Source organism: Neoarius graeffei, chromosome 3 (assembly GCF_027579695.1).
Source record: "Neoarius graeffei isolate fNeoGra1 chromosome 3, fNeoGra1.pri, whole genome shotgun sequence".
NCBI lineage: Eukaryota > Metazoa > Chordata > Actinopteri > Siluriformes > Ariidae > Neoarius > Neoarius graeffei.
In genome coordinates this window covers 80,114,595-80,125,710 of record NC_083571.1, presented here as the reverse complement: position 1 = coordinate 80,125,710, position 11,116 = coordinate 80,114,595, and positions in this window count along the sequence as shown.

The window sequence follows — 11,116 nt, the reverse complement described above, 5'->3', positions numbered from 1 at the left end:
ATCCTTTTTCTCCCGAGCGTGTTGAAAAGTGCTGCAGATGAATCAGTCACATGTTTCAGGCCTGGGGTTGAAGTAAAAGGCAGAAGTGGAAAAGATTAGCCAAGAAGAAAGACAAAACTGCCTGATGAAATCACACACGACAGCCGAAAGCTCATGGGAGAGCTGAGCTTTCAGCTCGGCCAGTTTGTGTAGTGGCCATTTTTAGTATCTCCTTGTCTTGTATGTATACATAGTGTCAGATGTCAGTGACTTTTACCATGCTGTTATAGACAGAGTATGAACACGTCCAGTGCAACCCAGACATGCTGGCTTCATCTGTAGATCAGCATTTTTTTTTTTAGTTGTGATTTAGTAAACTGTTTTACACATCGACACCCGTTCAGTGAGATGATTAGAGGAGTACAAACACCATTGCTACCTTAGGTCTACATAGACAACCCTAGCATAATTATTTCTCATTTTTCCTGCTTGTTTTCCCTTCTTGTTCAGATGCATGCCACTGTTTGGTGTTTCATTTAAAATCTTTGTCTAAATACCAATTGAATAACTTGGTGCAACCTAAGAAAAGTCTGGAACAGGAATCTTCCTGGGAAATTAGATGCCTAGTGTAGTATGTAGTAACTGTGACAAATTGCAGGCTTCGCATTTCTTGGGTCTGTTATCGAGAAACCACTATCAAGTTCACCGATAATTTTAGGTTTAAAGAAGATGTAATGTTAGCTGGGAAACCGTGACCCATGACTGGAACTTAGTTCATGTGATAATGTGAACGAATAAATGATCCTTTATGGGCTCTATTCAAGTCATTTCCACTCACCACAGTTTAGGCCTCCATAAGCTATTTTGTACAATATATGGCCAAAAGTATGTGGACACCTAAACATCACAGTCATATGTGTTTGTTGAGCATCCCGTTCCAGATTTAGTCCTTGTTTGCTGTTATAATAATCTCCACTCCGCTGCCAGGCAACAGCAACATGGACACCAAAAGACTCCTTATTCAGGCTAATATTAATATTTTAGCAAGCTATTGAGTGGATAACATAATGTACGAAATGCAAAAGCATAATGAAAAGATGAGGCTGTTGGGAATATCAACATTTTCCTCAGACATATTGTAAAATTATGAAGAAAACTCTATATAACTAAAATTACAATATAGTAATGTATCATCCACCGAAAAATGCACTTCCATGGCCTCCACCATTTGTCAGCAAAAACATCACATCTCATGAACTCGTGGGGCGTGCATATGGACTCTCCTCATGAACATATTGAACACTACCCCATTAGTTTCATCCATCCATCCATCCATCCATCCATCCATCCATCCATTATCTGTAGCCGCTTATCCTGTTCTACAGGGTCGCAGGCAAGCTGGAGCCTACCCCAGCTGACTATGGGCGAGAGGCAGGGTACACCCTGGGCAAGTCGCCAGGTCATCACAGGGCTGACGCATAGACACAGACAACCATTCACACTCACATTCACACCTACGGTCAATTTAGAGCCACCAATTAGCCTAACCTGCATGTCTTTGGACTGTGGGGGAAACCGGAGCACCCGGTGGAAACCCACACAGACACGGGGAGAACATGCAAACTCCACATAGAAAGGCCCTTGCCGGCTGCTGGGCATGAACCCAGGACCTTCTTGCTGTGAGGCGACAGTGCTAACCACTAAACTACCATGCCGCCCTCCATTAGTTTCAGTGAAGGGAAATTTTAATGCACGGGTGGCACGGTGGTGTATTGGTTAGCATTGTCGCCTCACAGCAAGAAGGTCCTGGGTTCGAGCCCAGTGGCCAACGAGGGCCTTTCTGTGTGGAGTTTGTATGTTCTCCCCGTGTCTGCGTGGGTTTCCTCCGGATGCTCTGGTTTCCCCCACAGTCCAAAGGCATGCAGGTTAGGCTAATTGGTGACTCTAAATTGACCGTAGGCGTGAATGTATGAATGGTTGTTTGTCTCTATGTGTTAGTCTGCGATGATCTGGTGACTTGTCCAGGGTGTACCCTGCCTCTCGCCCATAGTCAGCTGGGATAGGCTCCAGCTTGTCTGCGACCCTGTACAGGATAAGCGGCTACAGATAATGGATGGATGGAAAATGTAATGCTACAGCATACAAAGACATCCCATAGAGTTGTGTGCTTCCAACTATGTGATATCAGTTTGGGGAAAAAACACATATGTGTGATGATCGGGTGTCCACATACTTTTAGCCACATTTTTTTTTGAAAGTGTTCACAGTCTCATCAGTAGACTAATGCTTTGATCTTGGAACAAGATGTTCATGAACCAACCAGCTGCCAAAACACACTGGTCAAGATAGTTGGTTAATCATTTTCTCCAGCTGGTAAGTGTTGGTAGAAAGGAAACAATTTCTGAATTACTGCTCTTTATGCTACATCATGATACTTATTTTTATAAAGAGTAAGTCACCGTGGTTAGTACTGTCACCTCACAGCAAGAAGGTTCTGGGTTTGAACCTTGTGACCAACCAGGGCCTTTCTGTGTGAAGTTTGCATGTTCTCCTCGTGCCTGTGTGGGTTTCCTCTGGGTGCTCTGATTTCCTCCAATAGTCCAAAGACATACAGATTAGGTCAGCTGGCTACTCTAAATTAGCGGCACGGTGGTGTAAGTGGTTAGCATGGTCAGTGTAAGTGGTTAGCACGGTCGCCTCACAGCAAGAAGGTTCCAGGTTTGAACCCCGTGGCCGGCAAGGGCCTTTCTGTGTGGAGTTTGCATGTTCTCCCTGTGTCTGCATGGGTTTCCTCTGGGTGCTCCGGTTTCCCCCACAATCCAAAGACATGCAGTTAGGTTGATGTGGGGCAGCCTTGGGCTAAGGTGCCCTTGAGCAAGGTACCTGACCCCTGACTGCTCCCTGGGTGCTCTGGTGTGGCTGCCCACTGCTCTGGGTGTGTGTGCATGTGTTCACTGTTTCAGATGGGTTAAATGTAGAGGATGAATTTCACTGTGCTTGAAGTGTGCATGTGACAAATAAATTGTCCATAGGTGTGAATGTGAGTGTGAATTGTTGTTCATCTCTATGATAGATTGGTGACCTGTCCAGGGTGAACCCCACTTCTGACCCAAAGTCAGCTGGGATTGGCTCCAGCTCAACTGAGATGCTGATGGATAAGTGGTATAGAAGATGGATGGATGGATGGATGAAGTAGGAAGCTGGTAATTTTACCACCTGAGAAAGCTGGACTACTAGTTTGACCAGCTCAAGTTCAGACTGGTAGCTGATCAGACCAAGCTGCCTTTTTCACAAGGGGATTGGAGGTCATTACTTACACTCACTGGCCACTTTAGTAGGAACTTGTTCTTGATTCTAAGATTCCTGTTTTTGGCTGCAGGAGTGGAACCCAATCTGGTCTTCTGCTGTTGTGTGCTGAGATGCTCTTCTGCTCACCATGGTTGTAAAGAATTGCTATGAGTTACTATATCCTTTCTGGCAGCTTGAACCAATCTGGCCATTTTCCTCTGACCTCTCTTATCAACAAGGTGTTTGTTTCCAGCTGTAGAACTGTTGCTCACTCAGTGTTTTTTTTTTTTGTTTGTTTGTTTTTCGCACCATTCTGTGTAAACTCTAGAGACTGTTGTGTGTGAAAACCCCAGGAGATCAGCAGTTTCTGAAATACTCAAACTAGTCCATCTGGCTCAAACCAACACCCATGCCACAGTGAAAGTCACACTTTGAGATCACAATTTTTTCTGTTCTGATGTTTGAAGTGAACATTAACTGAAGCTCTTGATTTGTATCTGCATGATTTGATGCATTGTGCTGTTGTCAAGGGATTGGCTGATTAGAGAACTGCATAAAACAGCAGGGGTATGGGTGCTCCTAATAAAGTGGCCAGTGAATGTATTTTACATGATTTATTAGCCTATTGTTTTGTAGCTCTGAACATGGCGGCATCTCCCTACCTGTAGGGACAGGTAGGGAGAGACTTTAGTCTGTCGAACTCTGAAAGTTCACAGACAACACCACCCTCATTGGACTCATCTCTGATGAGGATGAGTCTGCCTACAGGTGGGAGATTTACCATATGGTGTCCTGGTCCAGGCAAAACAACTTGGAGCTCAATGCTCTAAAGACAGTGGAGATGACTGTAGACTTCAGAAGGAGCATTGCCACACCCTCCCTCCATCACCTTGCTTGACTCCCCAGTAACCTCTGTGGAGTATTTTCGCTTCCTGGGCACTATAATCACCCAGGACCTTAAGTGCAAGATGAATATCTGCTCTTTCACCAAGAAACCACAGCAGAGGATGTACTTCCTGCGGCAGTTGAAAAAGCTTGATCCGCCAAAGACAGTGATGGTGCACTTTTACACCGCCATCATTGAGTCCATCCTCACCTCCTTCATCACCATCTGGTATGCTGCTGCCATTGCCAGGGCCAAGGGCAGACTGCAGCGCCTCATTCGCTCTGCTGAGAGGACGATCGACTGCAACATTCCGCCTCTGAGGAGAGCAGAAAGGATTGTGGCCGACTCCTCTCACCCCGGACAGAAACTTTTTGAGATACTTCCCTCTGGTAGGAGGTTGTGGTCCATTAGAGGCAAAACCTCATGCCATAAGACCAGCTTTTTCCCCACTGCAACTGGCATGATCAGTAAGGTCAGAGACCCCCACTGATTCTAACCTCTTATTCTGTAGATTTTGCACATTCATGGTCATGTCATGCATCTTCATTCTGTGAACTTTTATTGCACATTCCGGCACACACTGTCTTCCTCTTTTTCTTCCCATAGCCAGCAAGGGTCATAGGGACACCACTGATGACATTTTAGATTAGGGATTAGATTAGATAAAACTTTATTGATCCCTTTGGGAGGGTTCCCTCAAGGAAATTAAGATTCCAGCAGCATCATTACAGATAAACAGAGAAAAGAAATAGAGGAAAACTTCTAGATAAATTAAAATAAATTAAGTATTTACATATACAAATATAAAAAGAATAAGATATAGGGAAGAGAGGAAGGGGCAGGGGGAGGAGGAAAAATAAAAAGGGGGGGCGGCAGGAGAGATATTGCACTTTATATTGCACATTATATTGCACATTGTCTGGTATTGCTTATTGTTAGGCTAGGCTAGACTACTGCTCCTTCCCGTCCTCTGTTCTCCTGTTACCCCTCCTCCCTCCCAGAGAGGGGTTGTACAGTCTGATGTCATGAGGGACAAAGGAGTTTTTGAGTCTGTTCGTCCTGCACTTGGGAAGGAGCATTCTGTCACTGAACAGGGTCCTCTGGTTACTGATGACAGTGTGCAGAGGGTGACTGGCATCGTCCATGATGTTCAATAGTTTGTCCATAGACCTCTTCTCTGCCACCGTCACCAGGGAGTCCAGCTTCATGCCGACCACAGAGCCGGCCCGCCTGATCAGTTTGTCCAGCCTGGATGTGTCCTTCTTGGATGTGCTGCCCCCCCCCCAGCACACCACGGTGTAAAACAAGACACTGGTGACCACAGACTGATAGAGCATCCACAGGAGTTTCCTGCAGATGTTACAGGACCGCAGCCTCCTAAGGAAGTATAGCCTGTTCTGTCCCTTCCTGTATACGTGTTTGGTGTTGCAAGTCCAGTCCAGCTTGCTGTCCAGCCACAGCCCGAGGTACTTGTAGGAATCCACAGCCTCCACCTCGACTCCCTCGATCAGAACTGGTCGTGACCTTGGTCTGGACCTCCCAAAGTCAATGACCAGCTCCTTGGTCTTCAAGGTGTTGAGCTGCAGATGGTTCCTGTTGCACCACACAGCAAAATCTCTCACCAGGCTCCTATACTCCTCCTCTCTGTCATCACTGATACACCCAACGATGGCTGTGTCATCGGCAAACCTCTGAATGTGACACAGCTCCAAGTTGTAGCAGAAGTCTGCGGTATACAGGGTGAAGAGAAGAGGGGCTAGCACCGTGCCCTGGGGTGCTCCGGTGCTGCTAATCACGGTGTCAGACATGATGTCCTTCAGCCTGACATACTGTGGCCTGTCAGTGAGGTAGCTGGAGATCCAGGTGACCAGGCAGGGGTCCACTCACATCCTGTTCAGTTTGTCCTGAAGCAGTAGGGGCTGGATGGTGTTGAAGGCACTCGAGAATTCCAAGAAGAGGATCCTCACTGTGCCATTTCCCTTATCCAGATGCGAGTGGGCTGGGTGTAGCAGGTAGAGGATGGCGTCTTCCACACCAACACCTGCCCAGTACGCAAACTGCAGACAGTCCTGGGCATGTTGTACCTGGGGTCTGAGGAGGCTGAGGAAGAGCCGCTCCAACATCTTCATCAGATGTGAAGTGAGTGCCACCGGTCGGAAGTCATTCAGCTTGCTGGGCCAATTCTTTTTGGGAACTGGAACGATACATGATGTCTTCCAGAGGGTGGGCACTCTCCCCAGCTGCAGGCTGAGGTTGAAGATGCGTTGGAGTGGTTCGCCCAGTTCAGCAGCGCAGGTCTTCAGTAGTCAGGGACACACCTTGTCTGGGCCTGCTGCTTTCCTGGGGTGAAGCTTCCTCACTTGACCTCTGACCTGGTCTGCAGTAATGCATGGAGGAGTCTGTGTTGAGGTGGGGGATGAGGGGGCTGCTGTGATGACTGGGGGGAGATGTGTTGAGGGAAGAAGGAGAGATGGCTGCAGTGAGGGAGAGGGTGGGGGGACGTGGGCTGGTTGAACCGATTGAAGAAGTCATTCAACTCATTCGCCCTCTCCACTGTCCCCTCAACGACTCTGGTCTTTGTATTGTGGCCTGTGATGGTTTTCACACCTTCCCAGACCTCCCTCATGCTGTTCTCCTTCAGCTTCTGCTCCACCTTTCTCCTGTAGCTGTCCTTAGCTTCCCTCATGCAGCGTTTTACCTCCTGCTGTGCTGCTTTCATCGCCTCCCTATCCCTGCTCCTGAAGGCGGCCTTCTTCCTGTTGAGGACAGCTTTGACTTCCTGTGTTACCCATGGCTTGTTATTAGGGTAACACCGTACAGTCTTAGCGGGGGAGACCACGTCTGCACAGAAGTTGAGGTAATCCATCAGACAGTGTGTCAGCCCCTCTATGTCCTCACAGTGTGGGCTAAGCAGCACATCCCAGTCCGTGATGTCATAGCAGTCCCTGAGGGCATCTTCCATTTCAGGGGACCACCTCCTGATGGAGCTAGTTGTTGCAGGCTGCCTTTGAACCAGGGGGGTGTACTTTGGCTGTAGAAGAACCAGGTTGTGGTCAGACTTCCCTAGTGGGGTGAGGGGTGTGGCTCTGTATGCATCCCTCACATTAGCATACAGCAAGTCAATTGTCCTGTTATTCCTTGTTGGACAGTCCACAGCCTGGTAAAAAGCAGCCAAAGTAGAGTCCAAAGTAGCATGATTAAAGTCCCCAGAAATGATAATAAATGCCTCAGGGTGCTGTGTCTGCAGCCTTGCTGTGACAGAGTGAATCCTCTCACATGCAGCGGCTTCGTCTGCCCTCGGAGGGATGTAAACATAGATGGTGATCATGTGACTGAACTCCCTCAGCAGATAATATGGCCGCAGGCTAACGGCTAGCAGCTCCAAGTCCGGGCAACATAAAACTGTCTTTACGGAGATATGTCCCGGGTTACACCAGCGGTTGTTAACATAAATGATGAGTCCCCCACCTTTGCTTTTCCCACATATGTTAGTGTCTCTGTCGGCTCTCACAACAGTGAATCCCCGCAGGTCCACGTTAGCATCCGGTACGAGGTGTGTTAGCCATGTCTCCGTAAAGATAAACAAGCTGCTCTCCCGGTAAATCCACTGGTTGTTCAGAGCAGAAAGCTCGTCGACTTTATTCGGCAGCGAGTTCACATTCCCCATGATAATGGAGGGAATGGATGGTTTGCAGCACCGCCGGTTGTCTGCTAGTCTAGCCTTTAGCTTAGCTCCAGCTTTGCAGTCCCTGGGTTTCCTCCTCAGCTCCACTGGGATGGGGTGTCGTATCCCAGCTCGTCCCATTGTTTTCAGGGCCAGCAGCTCCTCTCTCGAATAAGTGAGAAAACTGACTCCTGGTTGCGTGTTAAAGTTAAAAATATCCATGTTATATCAGTAAAACACACTATGTCTTCGTAAGAAGAGCAGAAAAGTAAAAAAAAAAGGTGGAAAAAAAGAGGTTTAAAGAGCTAAAAACTACAGAGCTACTGGAGAGGCAGCCCATACATTTTAACAGTCCATCATTGGTGTGTCTAGAGCATTTAAACTTGGCGGAGCCCATTCCTCTCCAAGCATGAGCAATGGACAGTCAGTAAACAGATAACCTCTTTGGACTGTGGGGGAAAGCAGAGCACCTGGAGGAAACCCACACAGACATGGAGAGAACATGTAAACTCCACACAGAAAGGCCCTCATTGGCCACTGGACTCAAACCCAGAACCGTCTTACTGTGAGGCGACAGTGCTAACCACTACACCACCAGGCACACAATGTACAGCTTGGCTATTTATTGCACATATTCTCTTTTTCTTGCCCATTCATGTCATGACTCTTCTTCATCTTCATCCTGTGACCTATTTTTGCACATTCCAGGGCATACTGTACAGCTTGGAGTTCAAAACAACTCAAGCACACACCCCTTAAAGATCATAGGCAACGGTTTTCAATTTATGCACATTTGAAACTTTATATGTTAAAAAACCCTCTGTAATTTTCTTCTGGTTCCAAAAAGTATTGTTAATAAGTAATAATTAAAATAAGTTAAAGCGGATCACTGTGAATTTCTGTTCGGCGATTTTCTTGACCACTCAGCGCGTGACGTCATTCAAGACAAACAAACCGCTTGAGTTGAGTCCACTTCCGTTTACTTGCATTGCTATTCGGCTTGAGTGCAGACATGCGTTCGGGAATGTCCAAAGAAAAACCATGCCTTATTGTTGTGCAGTGAACTGTAACAACGGGACCGGTTCAGGAAGAAATTTTAACCTTTTTCCGAGAGAGGAGGAGAGACGGAGAGAATGGATTGTGCGCGTGAAGCGAGAGGATTGTCTTTTTCCGGAAGAGGCAGAGAGAGTGGATTGTGCACGTGAAGCGAGAGGCAGCCAGGTAAATACGCCACTCTGTGCTCCGATCACTTCGACGACGATTCATTTTTGAAGAATCCCCATCTGTTGGAGAGTTTAGGCGTCAGTGTCAGACAGAGAAGGCTCAAACCTGATGCTGTTCTGACAAAATTCGAGCACAAAATCAAGCAGTCAAAGAACAAATAGACCAGCAACGCTCAAGCAAAAAGGAGATTGGAGGTAAACATTTTTACCTTTTTCATTTAAATGCTCGGTAGTTGAAAAAAAAACATTGATAGATGAGATGAGATGTCAGGCCCGATTTATTGACACTGGGAAATACCGTGGATGGCAGGCTATTGTGGCCTACCCGCGCAATGTCAAGTCACCGTTACCTATATCCACCTATGGCTTTCCAACGGCCATAGGTTCATACATATATGGTTTCACCTCTCGATATTCAATTTGGAAAGTTCCTACTTCAAAATCGCTATCACTTTCAGACATTTTATACAACCTCTCACGACCAAAGTCCGTACACGTGTGCTCGGTTCGCAAGTAAACACAGAACTGCTCCCAGTCTGTTTGCCTTGACTGACGTCACGACGACTGTCCCCTGGCAGTAAAAGTACGCATAAGTGAGATGTAAACAAACCTTCGGAACTTGCGCAAAACAGTATATTTTAACCGTTTTATTCAATTTTAAAAGAAGAAGAAACCTTTATTTGTCACATGCACACTTCAAGCACAGTGAAATTCATCCTCTGCATTTAACCCATCTGAAGCAGTGAACACACGCACACACACCCAGAGCAGTGGGCAGCCACACACAGCGCCCGGGGAGCAGTCAGGGGTTCGGTACCTTGCTCAAGGGTACCTCGGCCCAAGGCCACCCCACGTCAACCTAAATGTATGTCTTTGAACTGTGGGGGAAACCGGAGCAAACCCACACAGACACGGGGAGAACATGCAAACTCCATACAGAAAGGCCCTCGCCGGCCGCTGGGTTTGAACCCGGAACCTTCTTGCTGTGAGGCAACCGTGCTAACCGCCTACCGGCGCACTGTCAAGTCATCATTACCTATATCCACTATGGCTTCGCAATGGCCATAGGTTCATACATATATGGTTTCACCTCTCGATATTCAATTTGGAGAGTTCCTGCTTCAAAATCGCTATCGCTTTCAGACATTTTACACAACCTCTCACGACCAAAGTCCGTACACGTGTGCTCGGTTTGCAAGTAAACACAGAACTGCTCCCAGTCTGTTTGCCTTGACTGACGTCACAACGACTGTCCCCTGGCAGTAAAAGTGCGCATAAGTGAGATGTAAACAAACCTTCGGATATTTTATATTTTAACCGTTTTATTCAATTTTAGGGGCGGCACGGTGGTGTAGTGGTTAGCGCTGTCGCCTCACAGCAAGGTTCGAGCCCTGTGGCCGGCGAGGGCCTTTCTGTGCGGAGTTTGCATGTTGTCCGCGTGGGTTTCCTCCGGGTGCTCCGGTTTCCCCCACAGTCCAAAGACATGCAGGTTAGGTTAACTGGTGACTCTAAATTGACCGTAGGTGTGAATGTGAGTGTGAATGGTTGTCTGTGTCTATGTGTCAGCCCTGTGATGACCTGGCGACTTGTCCAGGGTGTACCCTGCCTTTCGCCTGCAGTCAGCTGGGATAGGCTCCAGCTTGCCTGCAACCCTGTAGGACAGGATAAAGCAGCTAGAGGTGAGATGAGATTCAATTTTAGGGTGCAAATTAGACACCAGGAAGATTGAATTCGCTTTTTGGGTGGTTCTTCTAGAAAATAAAGTTGATATTCTACGTTCCACCTCTGACCCTTGCCTATGACCTTTAAACATGTCCACTTTTCAAATTTGCATATTTTAGATTCTTTTATTATTATTATTATTATTATTATTATTATTATTATTATTCCAGTTATATTACTACTTTTTGTCTATTTTTTAATTATTTTATCTTGACTGTTCAAGCACCAACCACTAAAGCAAACTCCTTGGATGTGAGAAAGGACTTGGCAATAAACTCGATTCTGATTCTGGTTCTGATTCTGTAGATGGCGATCAAACCGTGTGGCCAGCCAGTCCGCAATGCATGATGGGAA